The sequence below is a fragment of the Ambystoma mexicanum genome, chromosome 6p (genome assembly GCF_040938575.1).
Source record: "Ambystoma mexicanum isolate Mex_15411 chromosome 6p, UKY_AmexF1_1, whole genome shotgun sequence".
In the NCBI taxonomy this organism is placed as follows: domain Eukaryota; kingdom Metazoa; phylum Chordata; class Amphibia; order Caudata; family Ambystomatidae; genus Ambystoma; species Ambystoma mexicanum.
Window position 1 is genome coordinate 887430350 of NC_090935.1, and position 25200 is coordinate 887455549.

General features: G+C 43.8%; 1 protein-coding gene across 1 annotated transcript in view; it reads left to right on the forward strand.

Annotated features, from left to right (window-relative positions):
- Positions 1 to 25200, forward strand: part of APC (APC regulator of WNT signaling pathway) — a 1243184-nt gene that overhangs the window by 173749 nt on the left and 1044235 nt on the right. The window lies entirely within an intron of this gene.

Below are 25200 nucleotides of genomic sequence, written 5' to 3' on the forward strand. Positions count from 1 at the left end.
TATTCACCAAGGTACTGGCGGTGGTGACGGCACACCTATGCTGGGAGGCAATCCCAGTGTACCCTTACCTGGACGACTGGCTCATCACAGGGGAGACACCAGTAATTTGCAGATCCAACATCCAAAGAACGATTGACCTCCTCTTCGAATTGGGTTTCTCAGTCAACGAGAAAAAAATCAAGCCTGGTGCCAAGCACCTCCAACTTCCTAGGAGCTATCTTAAACACTCAAGAGGGGTTGGCCTTTCCATCAGAGGAAAGAATTCGGAACATACTACTGCAAATTCCTCAATATCAGTCCGGTCGCCCGATAAGGGTGCGCAAAGCGATGTGTTTGCTAGGCATGATGGCGTAATGTATTTACTTGGCTCCCCACGTGCGCCTGCGCATGCGACCCATGCAGGAATGGTTGGCGAAACAGGGGTCTCGGGCAAGTGGTCAATGGGACGATCTAGTGGTTGTTTCGCCAACACTGGTACAAAGTCTTCACTGGTGGACAAGAGAGAACCTGACAAAGGGGAAACCCTTTTATGATCCAGAGATGCAGGCGGTGGTCACTACGGACGTGTCCCTGTCAGGGTGGGGAGCACACCTCCTTCACCACACAGCTCAGGGTCTCTGGTCTCACACAGTGGCCTGGAATCACATCAATATGATAGAGCTTCTTGCAGTCTTCAGAGCGCTTCGGACGTTCGAACCCCACCTGTCGAACCTGTCAGTGCAGATCCTAACGGACAGCACGACGGCAATGCTTTACATAAACAAACAGGGGGGCACTCGTTCGCCAAATCTGTCCAGGCTTGCCCAGAAACTTGTATATGGGCACTCAGACGGAACATTTACCTGTCATCTCAACATGTTCCAGGGGATCTCGATTCACTAGCAGACGGCTTTGAGCAGAGACCCCCCTCCCGGAAGAACCCGAATGGTGTCTACACGAAGAAGTCGTAAGAGACCTCTTCTCACAGTGGGGTTTCCCCACTATAGACCTATTCGCCACAAGTGAAAACAGACAATGCCCAGGATTCACATCCAGGTTCCCCCAGCGAGACTCCATGGGGAACGCTCTATGGATGAACTGGTCGGGGATGTTTGCCTAAACTTTTCCACCAACCCCTCTGTTGAGGAAGGTGGTCAACCAGATGCACAGGGAATCGGTGACTCTCATCCTAGTTGCTCCCATGTGCGCGAGACAACCGTGGTTCCCGCACCTGCACAAGATGGCAACGTGCAAACCCGTCAGACTCCCGTGCTGGCACAACCTACTATCCCAGCATGAAGGACAAACAGTGCATCCTCAACCCAGCTCGATGAACTTGGCAGCATGGCTCCTGAAGTCATAGAGTTTGGCCGTCTCAATCTACCACAGAGATGTATGGATATCCTAAAAGAATCAAGAAAACCAAACACAAGACACTGTTATTTTGATAAATGGAAGAGATCTGTTATTTGGTGCCAGAATAAAGAAATCAACCCGGTTGATTGCACTCCTTCCAATATTGTCACCTACATGCTCCACCTGCTAGATGCAGGGTTGGTATTTAATTCACTCAAGGTACACTTGGCAGCGCTGTCAGCCTACACCACCTCACATAACAAGGTGTCGTGGTGGAAAGTACCAGTGGTTAAAGCCTTTATGGAGGGGGTAAAGAGACTCCACCCTCCAATTTTGAACCCACCACCAGGATGGGACCTTAATGTGGTGCTTGCTAAACTCATGGGCCCCCCCCTTTGAACCTATGCATAAAGCTAGTCTCAAACACCTGACCTATAAAACTGCCTTCTTAGTAGCCATTACATCCATAAGAAGGGTCAGCGAAATTCAGGCTCTGTCGGCGCAGGATCCTTTCGTTACTGTTCACAAGGATAAACTGGTTCTACAAACTCACCCTAGGTTCTCACTTAAGTTCATTTAAAAATTCCATGTTAACCAGTCCATTGAGCTACCGGCTTTCTTCCAAGAACCCAAGAGCTCTGCTGAGGTGAAACTACTCACACTAGATGTGCGAAGAGCGCTCCTCTACTATGTAGACAAGACCAGACCGTTAAGAAAGACAGATCAACTGTTTGTCTCCGTAGCTACAGGCAGAGAAGGAGATCACGTCTCTAAAGGTGCCATCTCAAAATGGATAGTCAAATGTATCCTGCTGTGTTACTCCCTTTCAGATAAAACTCTGCCTTTTACACCAAGGGCCCACTCTACAAGAGGCACTGGGGCCACTCTGGCTTTCATTGCAAATGTACCTCTTGACACCATTTGCAAAGCAGCTACATGCAGCTCTATTCACACCTTTACTCAGCACTACTGCATTGACACTCATTCCAAGACAGATACTCAAGTGGGACACGCGGTTCTAAGACATTTATTTGCTCAAGACCCTTCTCACATCCCACCTCCTTCTTCTAACACTGCTCGCTAATCTATGCACAGCATGTGATCTAAGCAGATTCAAGCCTCAGAAGGGTTACGTGCGCCCGCCCTTCCTCCCCTCTGAGAGAAGGCGCATGGATGCTTGTACTCTTATCTATCTGATTGGATAATATGTACTTGCGCTACTCCTTATGCTACCTCATGTCAGAAAAAATAAAATCTGAGGTTCCTACACGCTTGAGGGATCATGGGTACAGTGGACATCACACTAGGGATAGTATTCCTGGCACGCCTTAGGTCGACGCCCATTTTTGAGTTTCGAAAAACAAACTGTAATGCTCTGCAGCTTCCACTAGATGTCGGCCTATGCACAGCATGTGAATTTAAGCAGATACAAGCATCAGAAATACAATTACGGTGAGTAATGTATCCCTTACATCTGTGGGTGCCATAGTGGCACCCATAGGTGTCCCTGCAATTTGTAAATAGAATTGTTTATTGTACTTGAAATATGAATTCTTAGATATGAAATGAAGTAACATTTTTATGAATTCTTTTTCTGCCTCAATTTCTCCTGTATTTAACAGTAACCATTACACCGCTTGAATCCCCAATTTGTGTGGGATCGATGTATGCACATTGTTGACATCCACTGTGAACAGGATTTGTGATGGTGCATGCGGTATTTCGCTTAAACGTTGCAGAAAATGGGTTGTGACCTTAATGTAAGTAGGCGTTTTCTGGATCAAGGGTTGTAGGAAATAATCAATATATTTCCCAATTTGTTTTAATACACGGTTAATGTCTGCCACAACTGACCTCCCCAGTGGGTTCTCTAGTGGGTTCTCTAGGTTTTTGTGCACCTTTGGTAATGTATAGAATAGAAGTTTGGTATACGTGGGTTGTCATTGCGTAGAAATGTATGCGTATGGTGATTAATCCATCCATTCTCCTCTGCCTCTTCCAGTATTGCCTCCAAATCTTGTTTGATAGTTGTTGTGGGATCATTGAGTGCTATGTACGTATAAGCATCTGCAAGTTGTCTTTTACACTCCTTTTCATAGTCCTCAGAATTAAAAATTACCAATGCTCCACCCTTATCGGCAGGTCTGATAGTTATTGATTCATCACTATACAAGTTTTTAAGCAATGGTAATTCATGTGGTTTCAAGTTCTTATGCTTTGTACTTGTGAAGTTAACTTTCGCCAAATCTTTCGGAACTTGTTTTTCAGTGGTACACCTCAATCTGCATCTGATTTTAGTCTCTGGTGCGCAGCGTATCTATATGTATTTCATAAAGATTATCACAGATGCCTTCAATAACATAAAAATCTTAGAGAGTTCAAGATATTTTATTAGGATTTTGAAGCGGTCCAACTACTCCACCACTATTCCTGAATGATATAACAAATTGTTCTCTAGAGTGAGCTCACTCCCTGCCTCCCAAACATTTGTTGCTCTTCACGCAGCATAACTTTTCTAGTTCACCACCACCTCCTACTTCATTTCTTTCACACACACACACATTCAGCCTCTCATTGACGCTTCCCAATAATACCATTTGTAAGTGGCATAACCTTGCTCATTTCACCTAACTTCTTCACTCCCCCTCTTCACTTCTACACCCACCCATAATAGATGATCAGCAAATGCATTCCTTTTCCCAGATACAATCCTTTCCCCAGATAAGTCTACCTCAAAATCATGACACTGCAGAAATGTGACCCAACTACTCAAATCTCCTGGATACCTTTTTCATACCCTTACTCTCAAAATGAATTTTTGACCCCACGCAAAGCTTCAAAAATCTATCCCTCAAATTAACCCTAAACCGTCCTTTTTTTATCACAGAATACCTGTGTTCTGCTCCCTTCAAAACCAATGATGCGTGTGCAATGATTCATTCATCACCATTTTCCTCACCTGGGATAACAATGCCTAAGCCTGTATCACTTGCATCCGTGGTGATAATGGTCTTATTTCCAGTAGTTTCACCACGTTAATTTCAGATTTGATGGCATTGAATTCCATTTCACACTGGTCATCCCATTGGAATGCAGCTTTCCTCCTCATTTCCCTCATTCCTTCCACTTTTGATAAGTTTACTATAAACATTTGATAGAATTCAATTAACCCTAGGAATTACCCGAACTCACCCTTTAGCTTTGGTACCTTCACATCTTTTGGATATTGTATGCCCTATGTATTGAACCTCTTCCCGTCTGAAGACACATTTGTCTTTCTTAAGTGAGTCTCCGGTCACTCAATATAATCAGTACTCTTGCCAACATTTTATCATGTTCCGATGCATCCCTCGCACAGATTAAAATGTCATCCAGAAAAAGTTTTTCACATCTCTGAACAATCTGTACATATCTTTTTGCAAAAACTGACGCTGCTGACACCAAGCAGAATGGCACATATTTTAAAACGGAATACCCCCCCCCCCCTTTCATGGGATATGAATGCTGTATATTTCCTCAACTTGGAATGCAATTTAATTTGATGATGGGCGGATGCCAGATCAATTTTTCTCAATACACTATCTTCAATAAAACTCAAGAGTTCTCCAATATTTGGTATCGGATGTCGTTTCACTACAACACAATCATTCACTTTGTGCAAATCCATGCATAACCTCACATCTCCTTGGCCTTCTTGGCCATTACTAAATGAGAAAAACACCTCTACTGCTCCAGCACACTATTATTCCATCGTCACATACGTTTCTTAGCCCTTTCCCAACTGTCTCCCTCCAACAGGTACTGTCCGTACTTTTGCCACTACAGGCTTAGAATGTGCCTTCATCGTTTTACGAACCATCGCCTTCAACGTACCAATATTATCAGAATACACATTAGTCACAACGGTCGCCCCGCCGGACCTAATGGAATTCGCCTGGACACCCCAGGAAATCAAATACCTGAGGGTCGTGGTGACACGACACCTAGCACTGCTATATGCCTGAAACTATGGGGTATATCTACCCCAAATCATGGCTGGGCTCCGCACTTGGGCGAAGCTCCCTCTTGCGCTGGCCAGTACGCGTGTCACTTCTTAAAATGATGACCCTTCCGAAGAATATACCAATGTGGCTTGGGGTTACATTCTTCAAGACACCTGAAGGTGGCAAGTAACAATTTCTTATGGCATGCAGGTGCGGTCATACTTAAGTGGGATAACACTAACTAGACTCTCACAGGGCAGACTTACTGCTCCAGACTTTGAGAAATACTGGGTAGCAGCACAAGCATACTATGCTGCATACTGGTTCGACACTGACATAACCCACCCACACGTTTAGATTGAGTGGCACGCTGCGGGCATCCTCAATGTAACCTCACTAATACTACCTCTGGTATCGAAAAACCTGACAACAACCCCATTGCTGCAACGGCACTGGCTTGGGACAACATATGGAGTATGCTGGACAACCCCCACCCCTTCCATGGTGACTTGCCACTATGGAATTTCTCTCCTACGTTCCCTAAAATAGATAAAGCAGCCTTGCCACAGGGGGAGTCATGAGAGAGGTTTACAACATGGGGTCCTTTATTACACTGCAGGACCTGCCAGGGCCCACAAAGACTCTCCACGCGCTGGTTGCAATATATGGGACTCCACAGAGCTGCAAAAACAGCCTGGTTGGAATTTCCTACACTGCCTTGGGATGAACCAGTGCTAGAAGTTGTCCTGAAACCTCGGTACTTGGCGGTGTGGCCAGACTATATGATTTACTACAGCTCTGTAGCAATAAAACCACTCACAAAACCCTGTCCATAGACATTACTGACGAGATGTGGGAAGCTATGTGACTACAGGCCAAGGCTGTCTCTTTTAACTCCAAGATTCACTTAATACAAATTAAGGTGCTCCACAGGTACCACTACACCCCGGCCAAACTACACCACCCGTTCCGACCATTACCCCAGATGTCATACGGACAAGGTGGGATATCTCCACATGCTATGGGACTACCCCGAGCTACAAGTGTTTTGGGGAGGGGTGTGTGATACCATGTCTGTGATATTCGATTGCACCATTGAGCCCACCCCACTGAACTGCTTATTCCACAGGCTCGAGCTGCTGCTGCAGCGCTTCTTTCATAAACTTGTTTGTCTCTGTATGTTGTTGGCAATTAGATGTATATTGTTACTATGGTTACACCCCAATCCACAGACCGTGGCACAATGGCTGCGGAACATTACATGGGCCTCTGATCAGGAAGAATGGTGGTCCTGGCTAGAATCGACTGATTGTAAACCAATAGACATTTGGTCACCATTTCGCAGATATCTGTTAACTATGCAGGCGAATGCTAGTGACCACAGGGACTCGCCGAACAACTAATAGCCTCTCTTTCCATGCACAACCCCCACTAAGTCAAAATGTAACTACCTATACCATCACCGAATGTATATTATGTCTCAACCCGTCAATGTGAGAAATAGCAAATGCATGACATGTACTTACACTTTCACTGTAACTGCTTCTTCGGTCTTCTGTTGTCATGCTAAACATTGATAAAGTTTTTTTTTAAAAAGAATACGGATTAGTACTTCATCTCACAACATCCTGTCACAGCGAACACTTATTAACAAGTGTTTGGGTCAAGATTTACCTTGAGTTTTCGCTGTGCCTTCCAACTTAGTTTTGCTGCCCCCTTCTTCGTTACATACACTTTATCCCTGCCTCTTTCCCGTTGAACTTGAATATCAATCTTATCCATATTGTACCCATTAGGACTAATTTCAGAGTGCATCAAATCTTTTTCGTTCCCTCCTAACATTCCCTCCCATACGTCCTTTGAAACTAGGGAACTTTTCGCCCCTGAGTCAGCCATGATGTGGATCGGCATACCATTAACATGCACCTCTGCGATAGGACTCTCATCTTCACTATCACATTCCTTACCTTCGACACTTCTAGGACATATGTTAGCTCCAGCAATATCATCACTATCTTCCGAGTCCTCATCAGAATCCACCCATCATTCAGTACATTAACACTTTTCTCATTTACTATCTGTTAAATATTTTGCACATTACTTTCCTGCTTGGACAGTTTGGTGCCCCAGACAGGTGCACTCTGCTCCCACATCTGTAACACGTTTTCTCTTGGGGTACTCATTTACTTCCTCGATAACTATTCCCTTTACTATTTTCTTTCTTCTCCTTCCTTTGCACATACGTTTCCTTTGCATGAACACCCATGTCGACTTTAATCACATCTTTCACACTCTCATTCTCTGGCATATTTGCAAGTTTTGCCAAACAATTTAAAGAGTACTCAACTCTTAGCTAACGCTAGTACATTATCGAAATAAGGATCGTCCTTTGGCCACAGTTCCTCTTATTTTGTCTTGATTGGACTTCACCATAAATTGGTCCATGATTTCTCCATCAAATGTAGCTCCAAAATTGCATGTTGCTGCAAGTTCTCAGAGTGCCGTCACGTATTCCTCTGATTTTCTGGGTATCTTCTCCAACATAGCAACATTATAGTATTCCAGGATGGTGCATACCATAGGATTAAAGCATTTGTCCAGTTTCCTTAACTCATAGTCCAATTCGCTCGTACTTTCACTCACACCTTTTCCATCATCCAAGTCAGACAGTGTAGCATATGTTTTGTCCTTCATATCCTAAGTGTTGCATAAGCAACAACACTTTTCTGTCCATTCCCACACTCCTTCTGCATGTTGCCCTTAAACTGTGAAGGAACCCTTTTTTTCCACATCCCCCATTTTATTTAGGGGTATCGTTGTGTGCCATAAATACGGTTTGAGCTGGGACATTTTGCATGATGGTGTCCTTGTACCCACAAGTACTCCTCTGCTGTGTTAATATTCCTTTATATTCCTGGAAATGCAGTTGAGCTCCTTCAAGAACTACCGCATCTCGTAGTGTGAAAAATCCTATGGATCTCGCACTGAAATCCTGCCTATAGTCTTCTCCCATGTGGCCAGGGAACGGAAGATTCTTTCTGATCCTGACCTTGGTGGTGGTGCCCTGCGGGAGGAGATCCTGTGGGATGAGACGCTGTATTTATCTTCTGAAAGGAAGTGCCTTTCTGGACTACCAAAAAGATGATGGCATATTGTCTTTATAATGTCCCTGACCCACATATAAGATCTATGACTCTGGGTATAAGCTCTGTAAAATCTGATCAAGCCTTAGTAACAGAAATGTCCTCTAGGGCATTTCAGGATGAACACCCTCCTTACTCCTAAATGTATAATGTAATGTGAGGATCTGGCAAAAGTGCCTTAAGTCAAATGTCTTTGTCTGTAACCACAAATTCTAAGAGTCCATCTTTGAATGATTATAAGGGGGATAAGTCCACCCTTAAAATCAATTCAATACTAAAAGAAATAACTTTGTTGAAGGGGAGTACAAGTCCCATAATCCCAAACCCCCGTTTCCCACTCCTCTACCACTGACACCCTTTCTCTGCCCGGCTGATAACAATCCCTTTTTGAAAAAAACATCTCTGCAATGGATCAGCCATTATCCTCCAAAATCAGGTTTATTTGTACGGCTCTCTGCTGAGTGTAGTTTGAGTGGTTTAACAAGAACCCAATCTCAGCACTTTTTTTTTTCTAGCGATTGCTGCCAACATCTGTTCCGCATCTCTTGGTGCGAAGATGCTCTTGTAACCTCGCCTCTAATTACTACATTTTAGTTTTAGCAATTTTGTCTTCCTCAACCTTCTCTCTAATAGGAAAATCCCCAGGTGCTTGCAATTTCCGATCGAAACACTTGTTTCTGGCTTTAATCTGGATCAAAAACATGCTTATGTCAGAAAAAGGGTGGTTTTTTTTAATATTTATTTGTTTTTTTTTTTTTTGAGGAGCTAGATTTCACCACAAACAGATTCAACACTGCCGTATAATCAATGCCCTGATCTAATGGCCCTGAATAACTTCTAATAAAGCCCTTCTCCAATTAATTGTTTAGGGCGGTCCGGGTGTGCTCTTTCCTTCTAAAACGATTTTTACCTTGGTTAATTTCCAGGTTAAGGGTTGTGAAAACATCATGAAGTAGACACAGACAACAGGTTTAGGTTTGGTTTACAAAAAAGGGTTATTAACTTAAAAGGTAGGATGGAGTAAGTCTGAACTTTCCCTACGCTGAGGTGGGATTTACCCTTCCTAAAGACAACTAAAGATAGTCTGTGTCAGGAAGTCCAAAACAAATGTCTGTGTGTGTGCAAAACAAATACTTACCCTCACAACTAACAGTATACAATGTGTAGGGATGTCCGCATCAAAATGAATAGTGTTCAAAATAAAGTTCAGATCTCCTTCCAGTTCTTGCCTTGTAATCGGCTTCCCCCTCACCAAGTTCAAAACAGTTCACAAAGTATCGGGGTTCTCTTCCCCAAGAGTTAAAATCTTCCAGCTTTTCAAAAACAACACAATTCCGTGGGACACTTCCCAGTTCTTTTGAGGCAGTTCTGTTTCTTGACTTCACAATCACATGAAATGTTGCTGAAAAACACAAGCTTCTTTATGTGTACACGACAATCCAGCTATAGAGCACAGCACGGCACATGTACTGCCATGCTTGACCTTAAAGCCACCCTGGCTGGTATGGCAGATAAAAATTATCCCGCACTACTGATGCTGCTGGACCTCTCTGCAGCCTTCGATCTTGTTGATCATGCGTTACTGGTGACTAGGCTCAGAGATGCAGCCAATTGTGCCACCTCAGACTCCAACTGGTTTGCTTCCTTTCTTGGACCCCACACAGTATGGGTTTGTGTGATGAACGATTATTCTTCCCCATCACACAACCCTGCGGTGTCCCTCAAGGTTCCTGCTTGTCGCTGCTTCTTTTTAACATCTATTTTCGGCCTTTGCTTGACCTGTTGAACAGCCTGGGAGTCCAATATACTAACTACGCTGAAGATACCCAGGTGTTCCTTCAGCTCAGCGGGCACTACAAGCAGGACCTCACTGCTCTTAACACCATTTACAACGCCATACAGAATTGGATGGCCCACAACTCCCTAGCCCTTAATATCACTAAGACTGAACTCCTGATCGTTGTCATCAATAACACAGAGCGTAAACTCACTTGCGACTATTCCGATTTCCTGATTGCGGATAACACCATTCCGGTTTCAAAGAAGGTGAAAACCCTAGTAGTAATCCTAGATGACGAACTGTCAATGAGGCCTCACGTATCTTATATTAGGACGGCATGCAGCTTCATTAACCAGCGCATGCAATATATTCGACCCTTCATCACTTCTGATAATTGTGCCTGGTTGTCTACTCGACTACTGCAATAGTCTGTTGGCCGGCACCACTGCTCTGAACATTAATGCCCTTCAAGTTACATAAAATAATGCTGAACGTACCATCTTCAAGCTTACTCATCATACACATATCTCTACGTTCAGGAAAACCCTACATTGGCTCCCATTAGGCACAGAATTTCTCACAAAATTCTCACCGTAGCTCACAAGTGTCTGTTTCTCGTGTCCAGTATACCTATCTGATCTCACTAAGAGCAAGACGTCCACTAGAAATCTTTGTTCATCTATCGCACCCACAGTGGTTCAGCCAAGATTCAAATTTGTTTGTTTTGGTGGCACAAGCTTTGAAGTCCAAGCTCCACTTCTTTCGAACTCTCTCCCTGCTTCCATACGCCTTACTGACAACCATGCCTCTTTTAAAAAGGCCATCAACATTCGCCTCTTCATTCTCAGCCCTGATTAAGTTCTCTCTGCTCTCTCCTTCTTTGGCCCGTGCTTAATTTTCTTGTCCGTACGTCCTGTCCTGTGTGCACCCTGAGGCATAAGGGCATGTGTGCGCGATCCAAAAATTAAAATAAATACATTTCAGTGTTCTTTCCATAAAGGGGGGCACTCGGTCTAGGTGCAGTTGTCGGACCACATGGTCCACCCATTACAGGCCATGCAACATATACCCTTTTCCTGGCTGCTTTACATCAACAATAAGCCACTGCTTCCGTTTAACTGTGAGTATTGATTCCATACACATCTGTCACACTTCTGACAATGCACATTGGCTTGGTAGGCCACCATACACTTGTTAGACCTTCTTGGATTCTCCTGGCTCTTGCCAATCCAGGTTTCCTTATAACATGAAGTTCTTTTGGCAACACTTGGTTTCTCATATCATGCCCATCTTGGTGTTCTCTTGCCTTTGCCAATACTTGTCTCAGATAATGGTTTGTGGTATTGGCTAATTTCACCAACTTTCTTTCACTTCAGTCTATATTCAAGAGTGTTCAAAACTTCCTTTTACTCTGTTCGGCATTCAAAAGTACTTATTATGACTTTCAGTTAGTTTGGTATTCAAAACAATGCTAATCGCATATTCGCCTGCCAGCCCAGTGTTTCCCACACTCACTGGATCTAGCTTACGGCGTGGCAAGTTCTCTGCTGCCACAGGTTCTCGCCTTTCCGTGCGTTACCTCACTTCATCTCCCAGCAGCTCTTCGTGGCATTGCTGCCCAGTGATGCCCCACCTGTAGTTCAGGATTCTTGCGACTGCTTTGCTCTGTCTCACCCGTCTCCCTCTCGCGGTCTGCCACTGGCATAGAGCGTTCCTTAGCTTAGCTTCCTCCTGCGTAAACTCTGCATATGTAAACGAGTCTTGGTCGCTCGGCTTGCCCCACCGCTGATGCAGAGTTGCCTTCCCAGCTGCTGCGTCTGCCTCCACAGCTGACTCAATTTCCATAAGGATGTCTGCTTTTAAAGTTCCCTCTACCATGATAAGTCCAAGAATGGATAATTGGACCGAGCCTCTCCAGATTCAACCCTCACCGAATCACGAGACCGGAGATCATAATTTGTAATCCCCTTCTTTTGACTTGGGTCAAAGTTCTTATTGGTCTGCTGTGGGTGATCAATTGGATGGCGATCATCTTTGTTTCCCTGGTGCGGGTAGTCGTTTTTTTTTTTTTTTTCCCCTCTTCCAATGTACGAAACTCTGAGGAAAGTGATTAGTTTGATGAATACAGCTTTTTAAGAGCCATTGGTATTGATCGATTATACATTATCTATTGGTTTACGAAAGGCCCCATATTCACAAAAGTTGATCAAGTCTCAGAAGGGGGGGGACTATTCCTCTCTGATCAACCTCTTCCACCGAGTACGTGGTCAAATCCAGTAGATTAGTTGGATTTTCTTCAACCATATGTTCTGCATCAAGATGCATGGAGTTTAGGGTGGGTTGATCCCTATCCGAATTCAAGCTCTCTGAGGCAAGAAGGACCAGTTTTCTCCCCCCCCTTTTATTATTTCCATGGCACTTCAGAGCAGTTTGAATCGCCATCATGAGCACCAAGGCTCATGGGAATTTCCTGGACCCAGAAGCCAAAGGTCTTTGCATCTTTTTGTTCTTTTTTGCTTTTTTCCTTGTCAGCGAGTTTAATCTTTGGTCTTCATCTTCATTTTTGTCACTGGTGGTTGTTGAGATATTCACCACTTCTATGCTTTCACCAAAGCTTTCAGGAGAATCCAAAGTTATCCGATTGTTTGATGGACAGCAGGACTCTTGTTGAGCTGAAGGGGTTGAAATGTCCTCCTCTAAAGTAAGTGTCTAGGGTTGAATTGCTCAACTTCTTGTTTCGTCTGTATTTATGATATGCTGGCACTAGATTATTTGATGCACTGTTACACGATAAAACAATTCAACCTTGGATGAAGGAGACTTTTGAATTCAGGATAGTTGGTAGGGATACTTGATCCGAAATCTTTAGATTGAGTGCATCATGAAGTTTTACTAATGATTGCATGGTGATGTTCATTGTAGACAGGGTTAGTTCCAGCGCCGGGGTAGTAGGTGCCATTAACCCAAAAGATCTTCTCGACGATGGACAAAGGAAACCGATGAGGCCAATTTTTTAAAAAGAGCTTCCCTTATTGGCAGTAGAATTTACATGGAGGCAGTTACTACTGAGGTGTTGTATGACGTTAAGTCATTTTGTAGATGTGTGATGGCCTCCTTCAGGCCTGCACAAGAATACCCGAGTTGTGTGAGCTACTGTGGAACCTGCTTCTATGCATAGGTGGTTTTTATGCAGCCTAGTCTGCTATCTGAGGTGTCAAAACCAGGAATTCGCTGTATGGATGAGTTTGACAAAAAAAAGCCCCCGCCCCCAAACAATATCAGATTGACCATGGGTAGAAAAAAGAGGCAGTGTATTGATCTTGCAAGAAGTGAATTGTTCTCAACTTCTGTGGGTGTCCTTCCTTCGTTGAGGGAAGGGCCTGCTCAGGGCCTCAGAGCTATAACATTTAATAACCAGGCCCCAGACCCAGTACAGGGTCTAGCAATGGGAGATGGTGCTTCAAAGGAGGCCCAACAAGAACCTTCAGGAGCAAAGCCGTTAAAGAAATATGGACTGCTGCCTAAAACGTCAGAAGACACTGAGTCTACCTATTCCATCTTTAGCAGAAAACGGAAATCCAAGCACGCAGGCATGGTAATGCAAAGATAAAAAACTAAAAACATGCCCCCAAGGAAAAAAACTAAGTCTAATTCCTCAAGAGTTTTTATAAGGAATTTGAAACCCTTACAAGATCCTCCTCCTAATACCTCAGAGGAGCGCGGACAATGTGATTATTGATGAACCTTCTACATCTGTCGCAGGGCCTAGTGCTAGATACAGTGTGCACAATCCGAAAGAGGCGAGATGTCAGTCTTGAAAGCGATGTGAATGAATCTGTCTCATCTATGGAATTTTCCACATACTCTATTGAATCATCGGAGGAGACCTCCAACCCTTCCCCCCCCCCCCCCTCCTCGCCCCAGGGAATCCAGCCCAGGTGGAGGATCTAACCCAGAAGGTCGTTACTGGGAAGTTAATCGATGCTCCCCCACTGGCTCTGAACCCTAAACAGATGAATGTATCTTTAGATGGAGAGAAGTTCAGGACTCTGACAGAGCAAAGGATAATGGTGGGAAAAAAACTGGCGACTCCAGTTTCACCCCTGTTTTATTAAAGCCAACAATATTAAACGAGAAATCAGAACTGAGGCCACGGATGGGAAAAGAAAAAGAGCAGAAGCCACAAGCATATTTTTTGAACGCCAAATCAAGGGCACGATGGTCTCATAACAGAACTAATGTTATGATTTTATTACACCATATACCGGCTCTTCGCTCACTATCCTCAAAGGATATCCTTGTGGTGGAGTTTGTACAAGAAGCTAGAACCGATTGTGTCCGATTGCATGTTAGATAAGAGGTGATTAAAAAAGCGATGTGGGAGCTGCTTCCATATTTCGGACACTTGGATTTGAACTAGCACAAGATGTAACCTACAAAGCTTTCCGCTCGAAACCGATTCATAAGCATGAGGCCAATTTAACGAGGCACCAGAAAGCAATCTGGATCCACGCTAAAGCACACAAACAGGAGAAAGCAGATGGTATGTGCCCTGATACTTGAGACCAAAGCAGCCATGCTACCGACTGGACAGGTTCCTTCATTAAAAATTACTTTTTCAAGGAAGTCGAAGGATACAAGATCAGTTGAGTATGGAAACCCTAGGGCCCTACCTTTTCCCCAGATGAAGATTGGTCTTGGATTCATGCTGCTCTGGCTCCCTCCAAAGGAGCATTAACGCCCAAGGAATGACGCAAGGACTTCATTTACAAATTGGATCTTGGAATACCAGGGGATTTTCCATCTCATGAATGGAAACCTCATAGACTGGTCGCAGTATGATATTTTGCTCTTTCTGGAAACATTGCTGTGCAGGTCTCCAGTGTGACTGATACATTTCTCTTTTGAATCCAGCTTTAAAGTGGCAGAGGGGTAGACCTTACTCAGTACTGACGCTCATTAAAAGGGATATTTCACTAACAATCTTAAATCGTAGCACTCCTAATCCATGGGTTCAAATAGTAACAGCTCAATGGACTCATGCAGATTCCTTTGAACCAGTAGTGTCCGTTTTGATTAACCTGTATTGGAACCCCCCCCCTCCACCCTCCCCAAGGTGGACTGTGATCTATTTCTATGTACTGTGGTGGAGGCGATCAATGAGGCCAGGCTGGTGACAGTAGACCGATGCAATATATTGGTCAACGGTGTCCGGTCAAATGTTCGAATGCATTTGATCGAATGAGAAAAAAATGCTCGAGTCAATATGACCGAAAACAAAAAGGTTGAATTTTTTTTTTTAAGTGTGTATATATTTTTTTTTGCTCTAGTATAGGAAAAAAGGTGTTTTAACACCAAAAACGGCGGTTTGGTGGGGAGACCCCCCAAAAGAAAAAAGAAAAAAATGTCGACCCTTTTTTTCGGTCAAATTAACTCCAGCATATTGTCATTCGATCAAATGCATTCGAGCATTTGACCTATAACCATTGGTCAGTGACTTAAACATTAGGTGTGTGAATTTTGAAATGTCCACACCCTTGGGGGATGGGTTAAACAACTGCCAGCAGACTAAGAACGAAGGCCTAGCTTCACGAAATGAGAGCCGGGATCTATTGATGCTAAATAACAATACGGCAGGTGATATCCCTGCTAAACGTATGTGGGGCTGTGGCCTTGCTAAAGCTGTATTAAATTACTGTTTTGTCTCCCGCAATGTTCAGGAAGAAATTGACTCATTGGTAATTATGGAGATATGCTCTAGTGATCATTCTCTCCTGAAAATAAGCTGGGCCTGCCCACTTGGAGCAAAGAGTTACCAAGGGTTTAATTGTAAATGTTTCCCAAGGCCGTAATAGACTCTGCTTGATCCTGCAAGTTGTTTTAGACATAAAATCCAATATAATCTCAAAATTCTAAATGTATATTGAAGCTCTAAATTACGTGCCTCTATTAGCTAAATATGAGCAGGTAGCTTGCCAGGGCTGCAAACCAGATTTCGTCCATAAACATGGCTTTAATAGCAAATTGGTGGCAGAGCGCAAAAAGTTTAGTGCTGATATGAAAGCCTTCAAAATTATACCTTTGACTAACCGAGTGCTAAACAAAAAAAAAACAAAAAAAGGAAGCAGCTATATAAAAACTGGCTGCGTGGATCAGAACAGAACGTATGCAAGTGGATGGGGAAAACATGCTCAAAGTATTGAGTAAAATGAATTAGACTAGCATGGGAATGGATTAATAAAGTGGGTACTCCCCCCCGAATGCGTTACAAACGTAAATGGTGGATGAGCAGAAATGGATTGGCCATTTCGGATAACTTTTTTCGACTAAACTGATCAATCTGGTTAACCAACTGCCCAGAAAATCCATCCAGTGGTCCAGAAATCGAAATAAACAGGAAATTCTAGACTCGATTCTAAGGCTGAGCACCTCCAGGGCTCCCGGCCCTGATGGTTTATCCAACCACGCACTGAAGCAAGCACCTGAGGAATGGTCAGAGTTTGCCTATACTCTCTTTGGCCAAATTTTGAGAGAAAAAAAAGATTCCACCTACCTGGAAAAAGGTGGTTATTATACCAATCTCTACAAAGGGGCTACAAACTGAGCCGAGCAACTACGGGCCTATAGCTCTACTCGATAGCCTGTGGAAAATATTTGCCACCATTATATTAAATCGCCTGATTAAATGGGCCAGGGATTAAGGCCATCAAGACCCCAGGCAAACTGGATTGATAAAGGGCATAGGCACTAGCCTGAATCTTTTTCTGTTGAACCTCATCAAACTCCATGCCATCAAAGGAAAGACCAAACTTTATATTGCCTTTGTGGACCTGGAGCAGGCCTTTGACGGTGTCAACCATAATAGATTATGGACAAAGTTCAGGGAATGGAGCTTCCCGATGATCTGTGGAACCAATGGAGGCATTGTACTTGGATACAACGATGCAGGTCCGCCTCAACCATCGGGGACTCCTGTCAGAGGTAATTGAGGTTAATAAGGGCTTAAAGCAAGGGTGTGCCTTAGCGCCCATTCTTTTTAATCTTTATATCTCGGATATGGTAACTATACAAAACGCTGTATGCGGTTTTCCACCTAAGATCAATGGGAGACCGGTGCAGTGGATTGTATATGCAGATGATGTGCTTTTCATTGACGGCACCGCAATAGGAATCAAGAGACGCTTAGACGCCCTGCAGTCTCATATGATCCTAAATGAGTTAAAAGTCAATGTAAAACAATAAAAAATCTTGGTGTTTAACAGAAAGGAAAGAGGGAAACAAACTAGAAGATTCCAGGCAACTAAACCATGAACCACTGGAACGTATTGACTCTGTTATCTATTTGGAAGTATGCATCAATCAAAGTGTGGCAGAAACCCTTTGGGTTAATTTGCTAAGATCCAAAATAAAAAACCTGAGTTCCCAAGGTATGATTCTCCATCAAAGATTCTGAAAATTCTCCATGGTTCTGGATATTACTTTTTATAATCAAAAGGTAATCCCCATTATATCCTATGGAATGGAATCAGTGTTAAATCTGGCATGGCAAATATGGGAAAACTTGGAAGGCGCTTTTTGGAAGCAAATCCTGCGGCTTCCCAAGAGTTTGCCCATGGCGTGCATTAGATTTGAACTAGGCCTACCCTCATTATATTCAGTATCCCTGTGGAAAACTATTTCCCTTTTCCGCAAAAGTCTGCTGGTTCATACGGCCCCTCAATTGACCATCTTGGGGGGATAATGTATTGATGGCATACTCTGACCTAAGTGTGTAGAAGGTGAAATATGTGAGTATTCTAACAGACTTGGATTCAACAGTGTCGACCTTAATATCCAATCCTGTCCTGATAAAAAATAAACTAAGGCAACAGGACTAGATATTGACTCAAACCAAGCAGAATAACGTGGCTTTGATGAAAGATTATACTCTCAAATGTAAGTCCATAATGCATGTCCCTAAATATCTGAAAAGGTTTCCCTGCCCAGCTTTCTGAGACAGCGTCTAAATCTTTACCCTACCAGAGAGGTGCTAGTTGCTCGGAAACAGCAGAGCAAGTCCCAAGTGGTATGCAGATTCTGTTGAATACCAAGTGAAGCGAAATCACTGAAACGTTTTTAACTTCCTGTGTAGGTCTAACGGAACGCTGCACTCTGTTTTTGGGATCCATTATTGGCTTCAAGACACCTCTGGACCTGCCCTCTCGCTGGCCATCCCGGACAGTTACACCATACACAGACAGGCTAGAACAGGACAGAGGGGCGGTGGCGTAGTCATCATAGCCAAAGACTCTCTTGACATTAGAAGAACGCAGGCAGAAATAGGCCTCAATACAGACTACCTACCTATCAAACTCAAAATCTCACACAATACTACCATTACATTCCACCTAGTGTACCGCCCCCTTGGACCCTCAAACAACTTCCAGGAAGCCCTCATCCACTCGCTCTCAGACAACCTGAAAAAAAGCTCAAAAGTAATCCTGCTGGGTGACATGAACCTAGGGCTCAACGACACCAAGGACCTCCATACCCAAGCCCTACAAAAGGCGTTAGTCAATTTAGGTGTTGACCAAGCTATTACCAAGCCTACACACATACACCAAAGGACGCACCATAGACTGGGAGACACAACATAACTGCCCCATTCTCCGCCACGCTGTATCTCCCATCCCCTGGTCTGACCATTTCTGTGTCAACTTTCACATCGACACCTCACCAGGACCCACAAGACCCTCCATCCTTCTTCCTGCAGGGCTCTCAAGGAGCTCTAAAAAAACTTACGAAGGACTCACTTCTCCCGCATCTGCTCACCCCAGCACTTCTACCCCCTTTTCCCAACGATCCCACCATCCTAGCCAACACATTTAGCCAAACTATAACCACAGCGGTAGATGCCACCGCACCCCTCACCGCTAAAAAAGCAAAAATAACTAAACACTCCAACGCATGGTTCTCACAAGAACTTGCTGACCTCCACGCTAAGAAGAGGGCACTTCTGGACATATGGAAAAAGCACCCTTCCGAGTCCAAAAAAACTGCTTTCAAATCTGTATCCAAAGATTACAAAATAGCCATCACACAGGCTAAGGCAGACTCTTACAACACCAGGATCAGCAATGCGAATTCTGATATTAAGGAAATCTTTGCCATTTTCAGGGAACTTGAGACACTGTCCACTCCACCCTCCACCATTACCCAGGATGAGACCTGGTGCAACCAAATTCAAGCATCCATGCTACACAAACTAGAGACCCTACACTCTAAAATTCTATCCCACCAAAAAGCACTATCCGCTCTCCTTGAGCGCACAACGGCTCCCCCAGCCCAACCGCCTAGCGATCCCAGTCAAATACCGAAATTTGAATTCTCGAACATGACTGAATCTGAGGTCATTGCCCTCATGAAATCCATTAAGCCTTCCAATTGCAAGGGAAATACCTGCCCTTCCCACGTTATCAGAGACTGTGCCCCTACCCTGACTCCCATTATTACAGCCTTCATCAACTCATCATTTCAATCTTTGCATGTACCAACTTCCCTAAAAGAAGCCTGGGTCAAACCTCTCCTGAAAAAGCCATCTCTTGACCCTTCTATCCCAGGGAACTACCGTCCCATCACAACCGTCCCCTTTCTGCTAAAGATTCTGGACAAAGCAGCCTACCTGCAGGTTCAAAAATGTATTGAAGATAACCACCTCCTTGGGCTTCTCAGTCTGGCTTCCGCCTCTGACACGGTACCGAGACGGCACTACTTGACCTAAAAAATCAAATAGATGACCTAAGAGACGCGGGCAAACCAGCTCTCCTCCTGCTTCTGGACCTCTCTGCGGCCTTCGACCTGGTCGAGCACAAAACGTTATGCCACCATCTCATGACCTCAGCCCACTTCTCAGCCAAGGCGTGTGACTGGATCTCCTCATTCCTTCAGGAGAGGGTAATGAAGGTCTTCTCTGACTCTGCCAATGCAACACCCAGCACCATCAAATGCAGAGTCCCACAGGGCTCCTGCATAGCCCCCACACTTTACAATCTCTTCACAAGACCTCTCTTCAGGATTCTTGACTCCCTGGGCATCTCTTATACAACTATGCAGATGATACTCGGGTTCTCATCCCCCTATCAGGTGACTACACCAAGGACCTGGACACACTCAACAGTATATACGCCACCATCCAATCTTGGATGGCTGAGAATTGGCTTTGTCTAAACAGTGATAAGACGGAACTTCTGCTTGTCGGCTCCCCATCCACTCTGTGCAAACTGGATTCCAAATACCAATCCTTCACCGTAGACAATATTCCCATCAAAGTCTCTCAAACTATCAAAACACTGGGTGAGTATCTAAAGCCCAGCCTCACTATGGACAGACAGGTAAATGCTATCGCCTCATCCGCAGCATATCACTCCAAACTCAATGCCATCAGGCCCTTCCTTTCAGGCCAAAACTGCATCTCAATTGTCAGGGCCATCATTGGCTCCAGACTGGACTATTGCAATGCTCTGTTCATTGGAACCGCCCAAAGAAAACTCGCCAAACTCCAGATTGCCCAACATAATGCTTTAAGAGCTGCTACAGGCATCTCTTGCAAGGACCACATCTCAGGGATCAGAAGGCAGGTACACTGGCTTCCCATCAAGGAAAGGGTGGTTTTCAAAACCCTGGCCCTTACACATGTCTTCACGACCAAGCCCCTCCCTATCTGACTCAAAGGATAACCAGACAAACAGTCGCCAGACCTTCGAGGGCAGCCTATGCCAACCGCATCACTGTTCCACGCACACGCAGAGTGCGCGCAGGAGACTCCAGCTTCCCTACTATGGCGGCAACCGTATGGATCAACCTCCCCGCTCACATCAGATCAATCGACTAACACATGCCTTCCGCAAGGCCTTAAAAACCAACCTCTTCATTTAAGACCCTGTCATTCTAGGTTTTGCACTTCTTCTGTATCACCTTGTATAAGAGAATATCTGTGTTTGGCTCCTGTTAACTAGACTAGATTATTAGTAACCAACTGTAACGTCCTATGTTGTATCCTCTGTAACCATGTGAATGTATTTAATTATACTTTTTGGGTCCGTCTACTGTAACCCTCAAGCAAGCCTTCTTACAATGTCCTTATAGTGCCTCGTTGCCTGTGGGCTGTAGTGCGCTTTACAAATGCTAAAATAAAAATAAAATACAATAAAAATAAATAAAATATTATTGCAATGACCCCAACATTGTCTCTGGCAGAGATGGCAAAAATGTCTAATGGGGGAGCATCTACTGTCAGTTTTTGCGTTGGTCAAATTTAAGAATGGAATTCTCACTGAGTCACTGCGATGAATACATGTAACAAGCAGAGACCCAATTTTACAGAAAGGGGAATGTTCTATCAGATTTGTAATTTGCCTGTTAAAAGGAGTTAAATGCTTTGCTCTGGCTTTTTATCTTTTAAATGGAATATATGGAAAAAAATTGTTTAAAAGTTTGAAATAAACTAATAAAACAAAAACAAACAAATTGTAAATAAGCCACTGAAATGAAGTATGAGAAAATTAAATAAGAACTAAGTTTGTAAACTTCTTGGCTGGCTCGCAGGGCGAAAGACATCTGCATCAAGGACAACATTCTAGGAGTGCAACTGTTCATTATAAGACCTATATGTATATGCTGACAGCCGCCATACGGCTGTGAGCCCTACCTGGACTGCCTTGCGGTGTTCAAGTGATGCCCACGGGAGCAGGAGAGCACAAACCCTTCTAGTTGCTCCTTTGGCCCAGAAAAGACAGATTCTGTTGACAACGTTGGGAGGAACTATGGAAGCTCTTAAATGTGGGTTGGTTTTGGTCTAGGGCTCTATTGGAAACAAGGCCCTTGACCATCCTGCATGGTTGTTCTTGAGGTTTGCTAGGGGTTTTATGGGGATAGTAGTTGTGGTGTGGGAGGTTGAATTCCTTTTGGTTTAAGGCTGAGATCTTCTGGGAGTTTATCTCCATAACTCAGCCTGGTCTGCCGTACTCGACCTGGGCTGCAGTTACCTTGTCTTGTTAATGGAAGACGGCAGGGGAATTGAGGGTTCAGAAGGGTTGTAGTCTGCTTAAAAGCTTACGTTTATAGGTGTACATTTGCTGTTGTGTTCCTTTGCATGGACTGAGTGGCGCTATCATGTTTTACTAAATTTGTTATGTGTTTTTACATGTCATCTTTCACCTGCTTCACCGCCCTGATCAGCATTGTACAAAGAGACATGACCGTTAAAATACGGTATACCAAATCATGACATTTTCTAGCATGGCCTAACAAGACGTATTATAATGTACATTTACAACAAAAACAGTTATTTCCAAATATTGAAAGGGGTGGGGAATAAGTAAATCTAATATACGTTTTTGAATAGTGTCTGTGTGCCCCCTATACAAATTGAGGGGGTACTAGGGCTCCAAAGAGGTAACTTTTTAAGAAGAATTGAGTGGTGTGTTTGAAAGTTGCTTAAGTGGTAGCCCTGGTAGACATATTTAGAGCTCATGTCCATTATTCTTAATTTCAAGTTGCTGAAGTGGAGACCCTGCTGAATGAACTTAGAAATGATGCATGTTTTGCTTTACACACATCCATGGCGATTTTGCTCGACATAAATCCATTAAAAAAGCGAACAATTTGCTCAACAACCTACCATGATGAAAGCTGAAAATGCGCCAAAGATAAGTACAAGTAATCCGGGTAATTACTCTTCTTGACACTCAAGAGGTTCACATGCCCAGTGGCAAACCTGTAATTTAATCGTCATGCCATCCAAGAGACACCAGAACAAAGACAAGTTAGACAGCAGGTCGGTGCAGATAGACAGAAAAGCAGCACATAGACAGCAGGGGACCAATGAACAAAGGCAAACCAGAAAACGGCTTGATGCAGCTAGGAATGCTTCTGAACAACAACAGTAGATACCAGCTCATGGTCAAACAAGACTCCAGAGTGAAAGGGCCAGGCAATCTGAGGTCCTCTTTTTGTTTATGCCCCTACTGCAGGGGATATAAATTCATGTTGCAAGCTACTAGCCAACCAGAAGTCACTTGCCACCTCAATTCTATACATACACAAAGCACACCAGGTCTTGCTCGCAAAGAGTCAAATATGACATGCAGTGGCTAGTGTCGAATGCACAGTTTGCACCCTGCCTTACTGAAAAGTCATGCAGCATTGTGTATACTGAGGTCTTCAGTGACCATTCTAATCATTTGTAAGTGGGTACATGTAGGACTATTCATCGATAAAGAATAAAGACCTATTCAACCAATTCTTATGTCTTTGTTCCCTGGTGAAAAACCATGTCAAATGTGTGGTTACTTTTCAGCCTGAATAATGCATGGCATATCTGCCTGTATGCAAATAGGCAAATGGATCAAACGGAAAATTAGCAAAACTCCATTAAAAATGGTGTATTCCAAATTTGGAAGGAGGAATTAAAATACACTTTTGTGAAGTGCTTTGTCAAGTGCTGTTGACTGCTTGCTTCTGGGTCAGCTCTCTGCTGGACTTTAAGAAAAAGAACTAAGGATTTCGGGCTTAATTGGCCTCTGACTCCTCCCCCTTCCCAGCATCCCTTAAAAGCACCAGGCTGCGTGCATTTTGCATGCACGCTTTTGTCAAGTGCTGTCGGCTTTCAGCTGGATGCTGGGAGCGAGTGAGCGAGCAGTAACAAATTCATATTTATGGATTCCTATGTTTTTTTTCTTCTGTTGGTTGAATGCTTATTGTTTGTTTTCCATTGCTGCTTCACTGGTGACAGGTTGTGTTGAAACCAAGTGTGTTTGTAAATATTAATTTATAACATCTGTGTATACCGAGGCTGTACACCCTTATCTCTGACATGCCTCCCGTAAAAGAAATTAGTAGCCGAGCCTCTGAATCTTTGATAACTCCTAAATGCTCACGCGCAGTCGTAATGCAAACTCGAACGCGCGTAGGATCTCGTTAACTTCGGACATAAGGAAGTTAGGTGCCTCAGGAAGTAGATCTAACGAGACGCTGACGGTGCTGTTGCACCTCCCCTTAGCTGTCCTTGCTGAAGACCAGGCTTTCGTTCAGAATGAAGAGTCGATTTAACAAATACACCAACAGACTCGATGGTCCAAGCTGGTGCTTTGTTAATATCGCCCTTTCATCAACATGTGTCAACAATACTGCAGCAGGAGTGCATAGCGGCCCAAATTAATTCATTGCCTGTGGCTTCACTTTCCACCAATATCAATCTAACTACTTGTCTCCAGGTGGCTATTACAGTGGTATTAAACGAGGAGACATCTTGTATCACGACGTCTACGACAGCCGTTCTAAATGAGGAAACATCCGGTATTGCAATGGCGAGGACACGGTCTCATGCTGTCCCAGTGAAATCTGAAGACAGGCGACCTGTGCCCTTTCAAGATTTAGATACAGATCCCACGGCTAGAGATCCTTCGCAATCGCCAGCAATATTCTCCCCTTCCACTCAGAATTCTTCAATATTATCAATACCCTACACACACCCTACCCCAAGATGAAAGACTTCCCCCCCCTTCTGGCTCTGTTGATATGGCGGCAATGGAACACAAAGTAGTAATCAATACGTCTTTACGTGTGATGAGCACTGCTTTATTCTTGCTTTCAAGATTATACGGGACGTTGGATAATAAATTAAATATGCAACATATGTTATTGCTAAAATTGACAACTGGCCAACATAAAAATGCAAGCACCTATACTCATCATGACACACTTATTCATTCAAACCAAGCACGATGAGAAATAACATCAGACATTAGAAACTATTTCAACACCTAGTACTTCCCTCTAAAAAGATAAATCTATACAACTAAGCAAAGACCCTACAGTAATAATATTAAACAATCTGCCATCACAAATGGAATATATACCAAACCCTTCAAATTCTATCTGACAATACAATTTAGAATCAGTATGTCAGATAGACCCTGCC